A 17,893-nucleotide genomic window follows, 5' to 3' on the forward strand; every position below is an offset into this window, starting at 1 on the left:
GCAAAGTCCTTAGCATAGTTCCTCGTTTGTGTAATCCTTTAATAAACATTACCTGTGGCTAAACTGCTTTCCAAGATTGAAGAGAAAGCAAGTAAAGAGAAAGAGACTAGATCTGTATCATTGTCCCTTGTGCTCTGCTAATTGATTATCCAACAGGTGGGTTTTGACCATTTAATGGAAATTGCATTGGTTTCCTCATATGGCCATTTCTTCACATCTGTCCCTGATAGATTTATACTGGACCTCTATAGCAGATGCCTGCCTCCTTCTATAGACACCACTCACTCTGATCTTTGATTTATATCCCAAATGCTGCTTTGGTTCTGCCATTTTCCCCCTAAAATTTTTCCAAGTCTCTCTAATGCTACCAAAATAAAGCCCCAGATATGCAAATTGGCTCATCACAATCAGGGCTTAGTTTGCCTTTTGCATCATATTTATCTTAGGGATCCTCCACATAAACTCCTTTGTACTGCTGAACTGGCCCCATCAGTGTAGTAACTGTTTATGTTTTTAGATGTACCTCCCCCTGCACACCTGTCCATACCCCACCATGTTCTGCTGACTACATCTACACTATCCTGCAGTGAAGCTTCTCTTGTAACTTGTAGAGCTTATTGTCTTGTTCATTTGGTATTTAGAAAAAAGAGCCTGCCATGTTTAATTCTGTATGTTAATATCTCCTGTCCTCAGATACAATACTAAACCCTTGGAAGCTAGAGATGATCCTTCCTGTTTGCCTGTTAGGAGTGGAGCATGGATAAGTGCATGACAAGAGAAAGACTGGGGGAAGGGCAAATAAAGAAGAATCTTTACAACTAACAAAACATAAAAACAAAACACGAGATAAGCAGAGGAAAAATCAGAAATTCACCAATTTTTACATAACTTGTTGAAGAGATGTGGTTTGCTAAAGAAAGCCCAGATTAGGTGCTTGTAGCTGAGTGGTCACGAAAGAGAGATTTCCATTCATTCATTAGAGGACCAGTGTTTGGGAAGAATGAGGAGAGATTGAGTGATAATGTAAAAATCTCCGAGTTTTAGGAAATAGGAGCTAAAAACAATGTGTGTAAATTGTATGGAAACCACAGAGAGGGATAAATTAGAGAAGGTGCACAATTAAAGATAGATTCTTGGCATGGATTAGTTCTATGAATGATGGAGGTTTACCAGCTATATGACTTTTCAGCATGAAAATTATGTCAAGAGGTGTCATCGAAGCAGGGAAGGCAGTGAGTCAGCCTCATTGCCTAGGGCTGTGAGAGGAAGAAAGTCACATTGATGTGTCTTCATTTCCCCCATTCTCCTTTGCCATTCCACCATAAAGAAGAGGCCACAGGCATCTCTGGGCACAGCCGAAACTAGAACCTACAATCTTTTCTCCTAAACACTAGACTTGTGGGTGACTTTAGGTTCCCCTTAGAGATTGTCAGGAAAGGAAGTAGGAGGACAGTGAGGTTTGTGAAGTTTTGTGAAGTCTGTGCCATACTACATGTATACATGTGCACATGAGGAAGGACATCTGAGCATTATCTCCATTTCTGGATACTACAAGATTAATGTTCTGAGGGGACTTTGCTGCATTACAGAGAAAGCTGGCCCCAGCAGGGATTGCCAAAATAAAAATTACATATGACACAAAGTATTTGGAGTCTTTCTTTAGAAAGGGGGAGATAATATCCATACCATATGCCATGAGAATTCACTTATAGGAAAAAATATAAGGCAAATTGAATTGGGGAAAAATTATTTCCCACCTAGAAAAAAAAAAAGTGTTGATACTGTGGCATGGAAATTTAAGAGTTTCTCAGAGGTGATGGGTTGCTTTGGAAAGGAGAAAATATAGAGAAAGATCAAGGGTGGGGTGGATGATTAAGCAGTGAGGAGAACAGATTGGTGGGAGAAATATTTGGAAAAGATAGAGGAAAGCAGTAAAGGAGAAAAACAAAGCAAGGCAATTTAGGAAAGAAATCAGTTCCTGGAACTGGGGAAATGTCTTTTGAGATACACAAGGGAAAGAGAAATTATCCGAATAACAGATTACAAAACAAATGAGAAAAGCCTGCTTTCAAGTGCTAAGGTAATAGAACAAGAAGCCGAAGATAAACCTGAGGCATGGCAGGTGCCCAGGCAGATGACCCAGGTTGTTGTTGCTGCTGCTGCCAGCGCTCCTGCTGTGATTCATTTATCTCCCAAAAGATATTGTTTAAAATAACTCACTGCTAAGGTCTCTACTGTAATTCGCCAGGGGATATCTGGCCAATTGACTTTATAGGATACTTGATTGAAGAAAACAGGTAGGCCTTTGATGAAAGGGATTTGCTAAATCAATCACTGCTAGTTGTATGTATGTGTTTTTTTTTTTTTTTAATTTTGAATATACTCACTTTAAACAAATGCAATATCCAACATTCAAAGGAGCACAGCTTAAGTGCATCCCAAGCATAGAATGGGGCAGAGCTTGAAGTTGATAGCAATATATAATTCTCACCTGAGAAAGCCTGGTTCAATCATCTGCCCAGACCCGTGGTCCTGTCTGGTGCATGGTTGCTGCTCTGAAAGTTCTCCTCCCACTAATGGGCTGGTAGGAGCTTTGTACTTCTGTCTTCCATATCATCATGAAAAAGTAAAGAAGAAAAAGGGAAAATATGTGAGCTATATGCTGCTCACTCACTATAGAGGAAATAGTCTTAGCTTCAGTGTTTCTTTTTTTGTGTGTTGAGGGACTAGGCCCATGAGTGATGACAGAACTACTTACCTTCATGTTGATCTAGAACTCAGATTTTGTTTCCTCTCATCTTTGTTTCACCACAATGATTGTACGCTCACTTTATTCAAGGTACAATTCCAGGCACATTTCACTGAGTCTGTCCTTGTTGTTTTAAGTCACAAGAGAAAAATGAGCTGAGGCTTTATGGCTCCTCACCTATATGGATGGACTATAAAACCAGAGATTGTCCTTTGTCACAGACAGAAGTAAAGCAGGCCAAAGGACAGAGGGACGGGGTGAAGCAAAAATCCCCAAGAGGAGAACCTGTGTGTAGTGTCCATACCTCCCTTTCTTATGGCCTTCCTTTCCTTGGAAGTTCTATGGATTCTCTCTCCCTACCTTTATTTCTCATCCCTCCCCCTGTCCCCCAGCTCTGTGTGTGACTCCTCAGGGGTCTATTCCTCCACCCTAGCATGTCATGTGATTACCTTCCCCTCTCTCTTTGCTCCCTAGCTCACCTTTCCAGAGTTATATCTCATCGTCTGCATTCTCTTTCCTCTAAAAGAATAAACTCTTAAGCAAAGAGTGGTATGCATTAATGTTGATAGTATAGTTTACAATTTTCAGTTGATGATCACTTTTGTATGTACATTCTTCATCACACACAGGACTCTGAACACCAGTGAGCAGTGACTGACATCTTCTGTTGCAGAAGTATGAGAACTGAAGTGACATGTTGAACATCAGTCACATGCATACAAAGATGCAGAGCTTGGAGTTGAACCCAAGTATCGAATGATAAGTCCAAATATATTGATCCTCCCAGTGATGCTTTTGCCTGAAAAATCTTGAGACCCAATGCTTAACCACTTAGATACTCCTACTGGATGGGGAGTTTCAAGCTAGTTAGTGAGGTGATCATTTTGCAGTAGAGGGAAGGGTACCAATAATTAAACTTGAGTTTATAAGACCCTACTTTTTAGAGGGGAGATGAGGAGGAGAAACAGACAGATGGATAGATTTCTAAATATATCTGAGTCAGAAAATCTTTGAGCAGGGCAGAATATTTGGTTTTTGAATAAATCATAATTTGATTTGATAAAGTTAGGCTGGCTGAAAAATCTATGAAGTGTGCAAAAATGCGATTATTGTTTAACTGAAAATAGTGAAAAATGAAAAGGCAATATAGTTCAGATGAGTGAGGCAGCAAATTATTAACAAATATAAAAGTTACAAATATAAAAGTAGGTTCCGGGGGCTCCATGATAGGAGATTGGAGAAACTATTGTTCAAATGCCTAACAAATGGCCATTGATGCCAAAGAGGCACATTTCTGTTTTCAAGGTCATGATGAACGCGCGGAGCATTCAGAGTCCAATATCAATAAATATGTAGGAAGAATAATTTTTCTGGGCAAGAAAAGATTAGAACGGAAAATGGACCCATTAAAATCCTAACCATATTTAGAACCAATTGCAAAGAATAAAAAATAATATATGAGTCAGGACAGAAAACATTTTCAAAGAAAATAAACCTACAAGGAAATATGAGGGAGAAATAATTGCCCTCTCTTTGAAGTAAATATAATATGATTACATTCGATTAGGAATTCTGTTACTGTACTGCAATGGCTTCAGGCGTAAGCTGAAGGCATGGCCAGGAAACCACACAGTCTATTTCATCCTGTTTACGTTAGAGACACGGGAGGAAGACAAGCCATGGGTTGACAATAAACAGCCTCTTCAATCTTTGAAGGCAGGTGGCTGTGCCTAAACTCACAGGCATGCAGAGGTCAGTTCCATAGTTTATTTCATGAGAGACAACTCCAGTCATTACTGCACACAGAAAATCCGTATCCCTGGGAGCAAGCCACCTCCCTGTCTCTGCACCCTGAAGACTTCTGGATTTCTACACACCCTGTATTTTTATGAGCTCATCTCCTCTCCTGCTGTCAATGGGAGAGAGGATTGGCTCACTTGGAAACTTGAAAACTCCGCTCATTTCTAATAAGTTCAAGTTTTATGATTCGAAAAACTTTTATCAGTAAATAAAGGTCAACCATCTGGCAGCAATGTGTCTATTTGGCTCTGCTTTGGTTTTCTACACTATGTTATAAAAATATTACAGTCTAGTATGACATTAGCAAAGTGTGACATCTGGGCTTATACAAAATATAAGAGTTGGCAGGGGGACTAATTTCCCTTCTGAAAAATTGCCATGGCACAAAGGGACTGAGGACAACTCAGTGCTTGAGAATACAGTCCCGGACATGGCTGTGCTTGAGCCAGCAGCGTCCAGAACGTCTGCCTGGAAGGGGAAAGGGGCCTAATTACCCCAGAGGATCACACTGATGGATTGCCATGGACCTTTGAGAATAGAGACTGTTTTAGCAGAAGAGGAAAACTTTTTTTCTACCTGCAAGGCTAGGTGGTCATGCATTCAAGAATTAAATGAGACTACTTCAAGAAAAAAAAAAAAAACCCTAAACGAAACAAAATAATCTGTAGGTATGGCAGTAATAGAGCTGGGCAGCTTTTCAGTGGGTTTAGATGTTAAAGCATTTACTTTGGGGGTTGAAAATGTATAATTAAGTTTTGGCACTGCTTCTAGGTGGTAATGATTTTTATTAAATTCCTTTTTTGTGTGACCTTCTTTATGAGTTCAAGACAAATGCCATATTTATTTTTTTCCCCTTAGACTCTCTGGATACATTTTTAATGCACCGTAATCTGAAAGATATCGAGTCACTGACAAAAAGAATACATGCATCTGGACAGGACCATTGTGCAATCTCAATTAGGAGCTGATTTTTTTAAGAAAAGAGAGAGGATCAAATTTAAAGAAAATTTCTCTCCTCATCTCTGGGCACTCAAGTTTTGTGAAGATTCAGGCACTATTAATGGCCAAGGGTACTACTCATAAATGGAAAATTATAATAGCAATTTTTCATAGGAGTTTAAAAAACCCCTAAGCTTTAAGATGCTTGGATATCTAAGGCTCTGGTGCCTATTTGGGGTAACTAGGGGGTAAGAAATGTTTGATCAGGAATTGAAATTATTGAAACCATGAAAATCCGAAGTTTTTACAGAATGCTGCATGATGATAACAGGGAATACATTGGTGATTTGTGACGATGCATTTCCATTTTTTTTTTCTTGGTCAGTGGTGGTGGCCAAGATTAAATACTAGCAGCTTCCTTCTGAGTGCCCTCTGCTCATCACCTGATTTCCTTCTTTAAGAAAGAAGTATCAGATTATCAGCAGTTCCCATCTGACTTCCTGGGAACTTCTCGGTAACTGAACACACAGGCAGAGATGGTTATTTAGGAAGTTCATGGTCAAGGATGCCTGGGGAGCAGGTCCTGGGGCTCCTCTTCTTTGGCTCTTCTGAGCTACCAACCGATGTTACCTTTTGCTACTTTCCTTAGACTCTGAATAATTCTAGAAGTCAGTGAGAATGACTGTGTGCTTCTGGAATTGATAGGTATGATAGCAAGGATTGGGAAAAGATCTGGGTACCAGGCTGATTTTTACTTTCCTTTGGTGGTTTTATCTCTGGGCAACTTGCTTCACCATGAGCCTCATAACCCCAGAGTCGTTTTGTTATTATGAGGATGCAGCACTTTCTGTGACCTGAGGAAGCTGTGAGCTATAAGGGGAGCCTTTTGCAGTCAGATTTTCCCCACCTGCATTAGACAAGGCTCTCTCTTGTTTTCCTGCATTTAATATTTTCTTTCTTTCCTCAGGAGATTCTCAGCACTGAAGATGCTGACATGACTCCAGGGGGTTGAGCGCTGATGGGCATTTCCAGCACACAGGGTCCCCAAGTGCCCCTGAGGGCAATAATCTGCATCTGGGGTCCACGATGGCAGCTCACCTGGAGGTGCTACCCCTCTGTCCAGCTCCTGGCAGCATCTGGACTGCTGCTCTGCTGGCAGACAAGCCCCTGGGGCTGAGGGCTGCCAGTCTCTCCTGAGCCTCTTCTGAGACTGTGGGGTCTGGACCTGAGATACATAATCAGATTAAGAATTGAATCCATGGGTTATAGGTTGTAGCACTCCACGAACTACCAGAAATACACTCCCAAATTATACCTCCCCCCTTCCCTCTCCTTTTTGACTGAGATATAATTAGTATACCATAAAACACATAGCTTTGAAGTGAATGATTGACTAATTTGGTGTCCATTCATAAGGTTGGAGATCCATCATCAATTCCACAGCATTCTCATCACTCCCAAGATAAATCTGTACCCATTATATTATATCATTTGCTTTTATCCCTTTTCCTGGCAACCCCTAATCGACCTTATGTCTCTGGGGATTTGTCTATTCTGGGCATTACATATAAATGAAATCCAGTAATATGTGGCTTTTGTGTTTGACTTGTATCACTTAGCATTGATGATTTCAAAGTTCAGAATATGTCAGAATTCCCTTCCTTTTTAAAGCTGAATGATAGTTCATTGTATGTAGATGACACAATCTATGTATCCACTCATCCGTTGATAGATGTCTCCCTGTTTCCACTTTTTGGCAATTAAGAATAATGCTACTGGAAACATTTTTTGTACAAGCTTTTGTGTGCTCATATGCTTTCAATTTTTCTCTCCCCACTTCATTTCTTTTATGGGCAAAGGTCGTAAGACTAAATCTCTTCTTTCTTATTTTTTTTTTATTTTGTTTATTTTATTTTACTATTTTTATTTATTTTTTAAAGAGAAGAAGAAGAAGTATGTATAGTGGAAAGAATATGGACTTTGGGGGACATAAATATTGATGCAATTTCTAAATCTGTTCTTTAATCTCTCCATCTTAGTTTCTTCATCTGTAAAGTGGGTGTGTGTATACCTACCTCAAAAGGATAACATGGTTTAGGTGAGATGTTAATTCTGTACTAACTGGAGGGACACCTGGATGGCTCAGTGGTTGAGCGTCTGCCTTTGGCTCAGGGTGTGATCCTGGGGTCCCCGGGATCGAGTCCCACATTGGTCTCCCCAAAGGGAGCCTGCTTCTCCCTCTGCCTATGTCTCTGCCTCTCTCTGTGTGTCTGTCATGAATAAATAAATAAATAAATAAATAAGCAAATAAATTAAAAAAATCTTTTTTTAAAAAGTCCTATACTGGGCAGTCTGGGTGGCCCAGTGGTTTAGCGCTGCCTTCAGCCTGGGGTGTGATCCTGGAGTCTCGGGATCGAGTCCCACGTCGGGCTCCCTGCATGGAGCCTGCTTCTCCCTCCTCCTGTGTCTCTGCCTCTCTCCCTCTCTCCGTGTCTCTCATGAATAAATAAAATCTTAAAAAAAAAAAGTTCTATACTAAGTGGATATAATCTCCTGATTTTTTAGCCCTATTCTTAGTTTCTACCAGTCTAGCCACTAAGAGTGCTAGATTTCTCCTTTTCTCAAACACTGCCCAGCTACTAGAAACCCTCTCATTTACTACCTCTAGGAGATGCTTTTACTTGGCTTCCATTATGAAGATGGTCTGAGTTATTTTTGGAACTGAATCCCTTGGGGCTGACCTTTGTGTGAATGAAGGCTCCTACTTATAGTATCATGGTTGCCATTTCTTGGGCACCAGCTGTCTCCTTGGAGTCAGCTCAGGAGCAGGGGATATTCCTCAGACATAGACTCTCTATATATTTTGTTTAGTCCCTCCCCTATTCTAATGACATATGATGTTTTAGCAACCCAATAGTATCTTTTTGGAAAACTTTTGGTAAGAGGGAAGCTGGAACTGTACCAAGTGTTCTGCAAGTATTGTCACATTTAATCCTGACAATGGTTCTGTAAGATAGGTACACTTTTATCCAGAAAGGAAGATGGATGTCAATTAGAGATGTCAATTAATTTGTTAGAATTCACAAAGCTAATAAATGGTAGATTTGGGGTCTGATTTGGGTAGATTTCTGTTTCCTAAAATTGATAGGTTATATTAGGATTCCTTCTTGACTACTGATGTTATAGATTTATTAGTTTGATTGGGACACCAGATTTAACAATCAAGGGTTTGGTTATTTATCTATATACTCCATGAAGGAGCTCTGATTTAGAATGTATAAAGTATTCGGGAAGAAAAACCACATGAACCTATAAAACAAAAACTGTATGAAGTTTGCTAACTTAGTTAACTCTAATCACATAAATACACATTGCAAGCTACAAACAGCATACAATTTGGTTCATATGTTCATTTATTTTTCTCACTGAGGACAGATAAATGCCATATAGCCTGCTGTGACCAAGCCAGTGAAGGGAGAGCCAATCTTCAGAACCATGTGGATATTCTTCCTTCTTCATGAGAGTCCTGTGTAATTAGCAACCAGGGTCTACAAGCTCATCTTCAGGCCCAGTATCCTCTGTCCTGGAATCAAAATATTCTTACATCTGGATTTTTAATCTAAGTTTGATGTGAAGGCTTCCATTCTTCCCATAATACTAGGGGTTCCAGAGCCATGAACAACATCTTCAACATAAAACGTGAAGGTTTCTTTAGCTTTTTCTAGGTTATTCTATGGTTAATGAGCATTCCTCAATTCTCAGTGACTCACAAAAACAAAGATTTCTTCTTCTTCACATTAAAGGTTGAGTATAGATTTACTCTTTGTGTCCTCTTCATTATGGGTTTGTGCTGAAGGAACAAGTGCTATCTGGGATATGCTTTTCTTGATGTTGAAGGAATAGAACAATGGCAGAACCATGCAACAGTTCTAAAACTTCTTTGGTGCCCATTTCTGCTTATAATCCAGTTTTTCTTGCTGGTTCTTCTTCTTCCTCCAACTAATCTCTAAGCATGAGTGCATCCCAGGCTATCCTATCTCTGCATTCAAACTCCAGATGACCTCATCCAGAACAGCTTTAATCACCCTCAACTTGCTGATAACCATTAATTTATCTTTCAAGTCTTGACCTCTCTTCAGGATCCATCTGCCTTATGTTATCACCACTTGGAATTCTAATGTGTAGCTCAAATGTAATATTTCCAGAATGGAACTGATTCCTATCCATCCCCACCCTGACTGGCAATCTTCCCTGTTGACATAAATGGTACCATCTTCCACCCAGTTACTCAAAGCAGAAATATAGGGTCCCTCCCTCTCCCTCCCTCCCACATCAAATCCATCAGCAACACATGCTATTTCATCTTGCAGGGAGTTCCCAAGAATGTTCATGTTCTTTGGCTGTAAATGCCAGCACACTAACTCAAGCCACTATATCTCTCAGCTTGATTACTGTAAGAGTCAACTAACTGGCTTTTGTACTCTTTTTCTTTTCTACATAAACTTCCTTCTTCACATCCTGGTCAGAATAATCTTACAAATAAATGTATTTGCATTTTCCTCTGCTAAAAAGCTTCTAAAGATATAACATTGCATTTAAGGGGGAAAAATAGCTTTGTGCCATGGGTTATAAGGTCGTGTATGACCTGGCAATCGTCCACTATACTGGGGGGTTAATTAGAATTCTCCTAAAATTTATGCCCACCCAGAGCCTTAGCATGTGAACTCATTGGGAAATTGTTTTTGCAGATATGATTAGTTATGTTAAGATGAGGTCATACTAGATAAGCATGGGTTCAAATCTGACATGACTGGTATACTCATAATAAAAGAAGAGACACAGAAACGTTGAGAAGACACAGGGGGGTGAGGGCCATGTGAGGATGGAGGAGACATCTGGGGAGATGAAGCTAGAAGCAGAAGAACTGCCAAGGACTCCAGTGGCAACCAGCAGCTAAGAGAGAGGCACAAAATTGATTATCTCTCAGAGCCAACAAAAAGGAAATAACCCTGCTGACATCTAAATTTTAATGTCTGGCTTCATGCACTTGGAGAGGATATATTTCTCTTGTTTTAAGACACTCGTTTTGCAGTAATTTGTTATATCAGCCCCCGTGAATAAACACAACTACCTCTTGCTTTATTGTACCCTTGCCCTCGTGGGAGAATGCTGCACTGGCCTTCACTTTGTTTCAAAGCTTCATCTCATCTTGGAGCTTTCAGAATGTGCTCTCCTCACTCTGTCCCAGAGCTTTTGCTAGGACTGGCTCCATTACCTTATATATGCCTCTGTTTCTATTACTCTAACCTCTGATTTTGGTTCTACATGTTTACAATAATATGTTGGCTTAGATATATTCAGAAAGCATTCATTGTATTTACTTCTTTGGTGTCACCAATTTTCACCCAAGAAATCCAGAGCAATGATTGCACGTACACTGGAGGCATCTTTTATCAGTAAGATTAAGTTTGTTCCAACTGTAGATCAATAAGACGGAGGGCAGGTATGGCAATGAGAGGGCATTACTTGGTCAATGAAATTCATGAAACTTCAGAATGAACTGATCCCCTGGAATCTGTTTTTCTGACTTTAAAACCAGTGGCCTCTCACTGTGGTGGAGTCACAGAAATAGAGGGTGTCTACACCTCCTATAGCTACAAGTGGGTTTCCTGGGTGAAGACAGTCAGTCCTTTCATAGTGTATACATTGGATGAAAACAAATTTTGGAACTAAAGATATATTTCACAAAATTTCTAAACTCTGAAATATTTCTGATAGAGAATATAACAATTCTCTAATTTAGATTAAAAATCCAGATGTAAGAATATTTTGATTCCAGGATAGAGGATACTGGGCCTCAAGATGAGCTTGTAGACCCTGGTTGCTAATTACACAGGACTCTCATGAAGAAGGAAGAATATCCACATGGTTCTGAAGATTGGCTCTCCCTTCACTGGCTTGGTCACAGCAGGCTATATGGCATTTATCTGTCCTCAGTGAGAAAAATAAATGAACATATGAACCAAATTGTATGCTGTTTGTAGCTTGCAATGTGTATTTATGTGATTAGAGTTAACTAAGTTAGCAAACTTCATACAGTTTTTGTTTTATAGGTTCATGTGGTTTTTCTTCCCGAATACTTTATACATTCTAAATCAGAGCTCCTTCATGGAGTATATAGATAAATAACCAAACCCTTGATTGTTAAATCTGGTGTCCCAATCAAACTAATAAATCTATAACATCAGTAGTCAAGAAGGAATCCTAATATAACCTATCAATTTTAGGAAACAGAAAGTAACCTCATTTCAGTGAGGTAATAAATGTTTTCATGAGTCATACATTTTTACCCTCTTCCAACAATAGCTCTCTACAGTAGTGATATTCCTATCCTGGGACATTCTCTGCGGCTACATGGAGGTCCTTTAGCTACATGACTTTACCACAGTGGCAATTCTTACCGCAGGGCTCTTGTTATGCAGTGGGCATGCATTTGAGGAACAGAAAGTCCTTGTGAGAACCTTAATGAAGTTCCCTGGGAGATTTCCTCAGTACAATTTCTGTTCTTCCAGATTGGGTGCATGAATTCAAATTCTTGATATAATGCATGGCACCAATGTGATCAGGTTTATGAGTATATGAGAATTGTACTTTTTAAACTTTTATAAAAATGCTTTCATCTTTAAAATTTAATTCATTTCCTACAATAATTGGGTAGGAATTAGCTGATATGGACCTAGAGGTGCCTTATGACTAACCTGCCACCAGAGCCCAAGTGCCTTGGACTCAGATTGCTTTCAAATTTTCCTGAATCTGGAGAATGGGTAGAGTTTCAGATGACTTGCACTATAATAAACTGTAATATAAGGTGCACATTACCGACTGATTTGTTTAAATCTCCTGCAAACAGGGGGAGAACTGACTATCTCAATACCACCCTAAAGACTTAGGTAAAATCTGATGTCCATTTTGAGATGGGGCATCTGAAGCATAGACAATTTAATAACTTGCCTAAGAGTGCACAGGTCTAGTATGTGATAGAATGAGGCCAAACAGAAGAACTTCTACCAGATGGAATTACTTATGGACATCTAGGCTCACTTTCCAGCTGCCCAAGACCACAGGTCCTGGGTCTGCAGGTACTGATCTATTCATTGTATGTCTAAATCCACATGCGCTAAAATCTCTGAGGAGCCAGGAACAAAGTGAGGCTCTTTTCACTGGTGTCTCGGAGAGAAGTTTTGCTAAAGGCCTAAAGATCATAGAAAAAAAAAACCAATAAATTAAAAGAAAGAAAAAAGAGCTAGAAGTTCAAAGATGAAAAGTGGTTTGAAGCAATCAGATGCAATGACAAATCTTTTGTAAAAAAAAAAAAAACAATCTGTTCCACCGTATTTTAAGGCTGGAACATGTGAAAATGCAGAATTATTTTTATTATAAATCTGCTACCTCTGGGAGCCCCCTGGGTGGAAACGGTGTAGCATGCATCCTCTTGGGGGTGTGATAGATTCGCTACACCATGAAAGCATATTACCTATTCTCGAGTAGAAGGCAGCCCTTTAGGCTCCAAGCCACAAAGGGCAGACTGTCTTTGCCTTTCTTCTCTACATTTCGTTTCTCTTACCAACTCACTTACTAATTTTTGTCTGAGCTCCACTTAAAGAATGAACTAAAGCAAACTTAAATCATGCAGCTCAATTTAAAATAAGCAATGTTTCTATTTCTTCCTGTTCCAGTTGCTGAGTGAAGTAAGTCAATTGGAGAAGGACAAACATTATATGTTCTCATTCATTTGGGGAATATAAATAATAGTGAAAGGGAAAATAAGGGAAGGGAGAAGAAATGTGTGGGAAATATCAGAAAGGGAGACAGAACATAAAGACTGCTAACTCTGGGAAACGAACTAGGGGTGGTAGAAGGGGAGGAGGGCAGGGGGTGGGAGTGAATGGGTGACGGGCACTGGGTGTTATTCTGTATGTTAGTAAATTGAACACCAATAAAAAAAAAAAAATAAAATAAGCAATGTTATATTCTCAAAAGCTTTAATTAAAATTTTTTCTGTTTTTAAACAGAAAACTAAACTAAGTCAAAAGCTCCTTTTTATTATTATAATTTCCATTCTTTCATTTATTGTGTTCCTTTTCTAGCCATTAGAAGATATTTTAAATATGTCTTTGGTGAACCAATACTTTTACTTTTTCAGCTAGGCACAGAATTTCACATCTGATTGACCTGTGAGTTGAATAGTCCTCAAGCCACACACATACCTTAAAATTCTTTTATGCCTAAACAATTCTAAATGCTCTGAGTAGATCACAGCAAAGGCTGACATAAAAATACAAGTGAATTTGTCTACATTTGTATGAATTCATTTTAGTGCTCTATATATTTCTTCTCTCCAAGGATAATTTAAGTATCACTTTCTGCTATTGTTTTAGAAAATTAAAACCCAGATTCAGAAAGGGAAATACCTTTATCTTATGTCATACACAAAAATCCACTCAAAATGAATTAAAGACAAAGCTAAGACTGAAACTTTAAAACTCCTTAAAGGGGATCCCTGGGTGGCGCAGCGGTTTAGCACCTGCCTTTGGCCCAGGGCGCGATCCTGGAGACCCGGGATCGAATCCCACGTCGGGCTCCCCGGTGCATGGAGCCTGCTTCTCCCTCTGCCTATGTCTCTGCCCCTCTCTCTCTCTCTCTCTCTGTGACTATCATAAATAAATAAAAATTTAAAAAAATAAAAAAAATAAAACTCCTTAAAGAAAAACAGGGAGAAGCTTCAGAACATTGATCTTGGTAATGACTTCTTAGATATGACACCAAAAGCACAGGTAACAATGACAACAGAAAAGACAAGTGAGACTACATAAAACTAAAAATCTTACAAAGGGAACAATCCACAAAATGAAAAGTTAACCTATAGATGGGAGAAAATATTTGCAAATGATGTGTATGTGATAAGGAGTAAATATCCTAAATATATAAAGAATTCCTACAACTCAATAGTGAAAAAATAAATAACCCGACTAAAGAGTGGACAAAGATCTTTAGTAGACATTTCTCAAGAAAACATACACATGGCCAAAAGGTATATGAAAAGATGCTCAACATCACTAATCATTAGGGAAATGCAAATCAAAACCACAGTGAAATATAACGTCACATCAAACAGGATGGCTACTATTAAAACAAAAGTGTGGAGGAATTGGAACTCTTATACACTGTTGGTAGGAGTGTAAAATAGTTCAGCTGCTGTGGAAAACAGTAAGGGTCCTGAAAAAATTAAAAATAGAGCTACCATGATCTAGTAATCCCATGTCTGGGTATTTATCCAAAATAATTGAAATGAGGATTTTGAAGGGATAGCTGTACTCCTATATTCATTGCAACATTATTCACAATAAGCAAAATATAGAAACAGCTTAAATACCCATTGATGGATGAATGGATAAAAGGAATGTGATATATGTACATACACACACACACACACACACATAATGAAATACAATTCAGTTTTACAAAAGGAAGAAATCCTACCATATGCAACGACATGGATGAACTTGGAGGGCATTATGCTAAATGAAATAAGCCAGTTACAGAAGCACAACTACTATATGATTCTACTTCTATGAAGTATCTAAAATAGTTAAAATAGTCAAACTCATCGAAGCAGAAAGGAAAATGGTGTTGCCATGGGCTGGGGAAGGAGGAAGTGGTGAGTTCTTTGGTGGATATTAAGTTTCAATTATGCATTAAATTATAGAGATATCTATAGTACAACATAGTACCTTTTAGTTAACAATACTGTATTGTGCATTTTAACATTTTGTTAAGAGACTAGATCTCATGTTAAGTGTTCTTATCACGAAAAAACCCCTGAAAATATAAAAAAAGCAAAGGACTATAAGGACATTTTTGGAGGTGATAGATTTGTTTATTACCTTGGTTATAGTAATGGTTTTGGGGGTGTCCAAGATAAATTAAATTATAAGCTTTTGTACACTATTTGTAGGGTTTTTTGTATATTAATTATACAATTAATATAAGTAATCAATTATAAATCAATTATTTATTGAAATAAAGCTGGGATTTTTTTTTTAAAGAAAGGAATTTGTTGTTAAAAGAACTTCATTATAAGAAGGAAATAAGGTGGCCAGAGGACGACCACACAAACTTATTGAATACATTGATGTTATGGGCTTCCTTTTATACCTAAGTATAGCTTCGAAATTATAAGATTTCTTTATATTTAACTTGAAACTAAGGCTCTTCTGAGAATTGCCTTTAGTCAGCAGGATAGTAAGTTCCTTGTAGAGATGCTTTTTGGATATTCAGCAGTGGAGGAGGGTAGGTCTTTGTCATCTCAAATTAGCAAATCTTCATAGGGGCACAAAACATATATTTGAAAGGAATCACAATATTAGTCCAAACAATAATTAAGGAATTATTATTTTGTTGAGGCTTTAACTTTCTACTTCTGAACCATCAACATGTAATATCTTATTTTGTATGGGCAGGTTTCCTCATTACTAGACACAGCTGTTTCTGTGACAGGAAGAGGAGAAACATAAATATTTTTTTAACATTATCTGGGTTAAGAATGGTTATATTTTGGGACCCCTGGGTGACTCAGTGGTTAAGTGTCTGCCTTAGGCTCAGAGCCTGATCCTGGAGTCCCGGGATCAAGTCCCACATTGGGCTCCCTGCATGGAGCCTGCTTCTCCCTCTGCCTATGTCTCTGCCTCTCTCTCTCTCTGTGTCTGTCATGAATAAATAAATAAAATCTTAAAAAAAGAATGGTTACATCTTCATTTGTCACTATGACTAGTAATACTTTAACATTAAAGTATTATTCCAGTATCAAAGCTAGTAGTTGATAATACTGATGAAGGGAATGATAATGATGTTGATGGTGATGATGCTGAGGGCATTTTAATCTCACTGTGGCCCCTACATAATTCGTTTGGATCTTGGGGCTGCACAGAAAATTCATAAAAGGACACCCACTCAAGCTCTCTGAGTAGGCATATTTGAGTACTCTCACACACCACATTCTTGATAGGACTGAGGGAATCATCCTCTCTGGGGTCAATGTGGTGACTGCCCCAAACCAGGATTATTCCTTTCTAACATACAAGGTCATGCAAATATAATTCTCTAGTCCTTCATTTTGTCCTCATATCCTTATCTCTCTCTCCTCAAACTTTTTACTTTCCTAAATCTGTACAATGACTTTCAAATAACTTTCGAATCTATAATCCCATATGATATCAATTAACCTGAGTGTTTTGACCAAGTTCACAGAGTTCCTACTCAAACTGTGACTCCAAACCACAACACTTCCTACTTCACCATAGCAGGCTCCTCAGTTTGGGATTGGGTGAGCTGCATATTTTATGTTTGTTTGGCTCTGGATTAGGCAGGTATCTGAAAATCTCTAATATCTTATTTGCTCTTCTTTCTTCTGAATGGTGATATTAGTTTAGAGTTTTGCATATGCATATGCAAACGCTTACTGTATTTCGATACAGTGCTTTTGATTGTAACTGAATCTCTTCACTTTAATACATACATTTCAAAGAGGCATCTGTTGTAAATTAAATGAAGCATTTATAAGCATGAAGAACAATCAGAATCATTTCCTCTGAAGAAATTAAAATATTACCAACTGAAGTTTTTGACCGCCTCATAAACCATCTTAGCCCCATTAATTCTCTTCTCATTTTATAAACACCCTAGAGATTGTCTCTTTCCCAAACCAGTCCTAAATGAGGGAGTCCCAAGGGTCCTTTCGGACACCCTCCTCAAACTTTGGAAGCATGATTCATGTTGCTAAATTTCAAACCGTTATTTCATCATGAGTCTCAAAAATATTACATTATCTGATGACTCACTATTGACAGTTGGAGGTTACCTCAGATTTAAATTATTTCATGCTGGCAGTATGTGCATAAGGCTTTTGCTTTCGTAATTTTTCTCAATTTACTCAAGCAGTTTAGAAAGGTCCAGATGGAGATGAACATATTGAACACTTAAAAAGAAATGTTTGTGTAGTTTATGCAGGAAGTAAGATGCATTTCTTAACACACAGAGAAGGTTGTTCTCCCTTTATTAGAAGTTCCAAATGAAATAAAATCTTGGACCTCTGCATTTCCCTGCAGTAGTTAAGCTGATGCAGCAGATACTTTAGTTTTAATTATTTATGGATGAGCCATGTGAAATGCCTGCCAAAGGTAGGAAAGGGAAAATAATGGCTGGTATTACACAACTGACCTTGAATCCAGCTCTGATTGAAATTAATTACCCAAAGTTTTAAAATCTCAGCTTCTTATATTGGTGGTAATGTCCTTCTCTGGTGATAATGAATAGCTCCATTGTCCCACTCCAAGCTTTGCTTATCAC

This window comes from Canis lupus, chromosome 22 (assembly GCF_011100685.1).
Source record: "Canis lupus familiaris isolate Mischka breed German Shepherd chromosome 22, alternate assembly UU_Cfam_GSD_1.0, whole genome shotgun sequence".
Taxonomy (NCBI): Eukaryota; Metazoa; Chordata; class Mammalia; order Carnivora; family Canidae; genus Canis; species Canis lupus.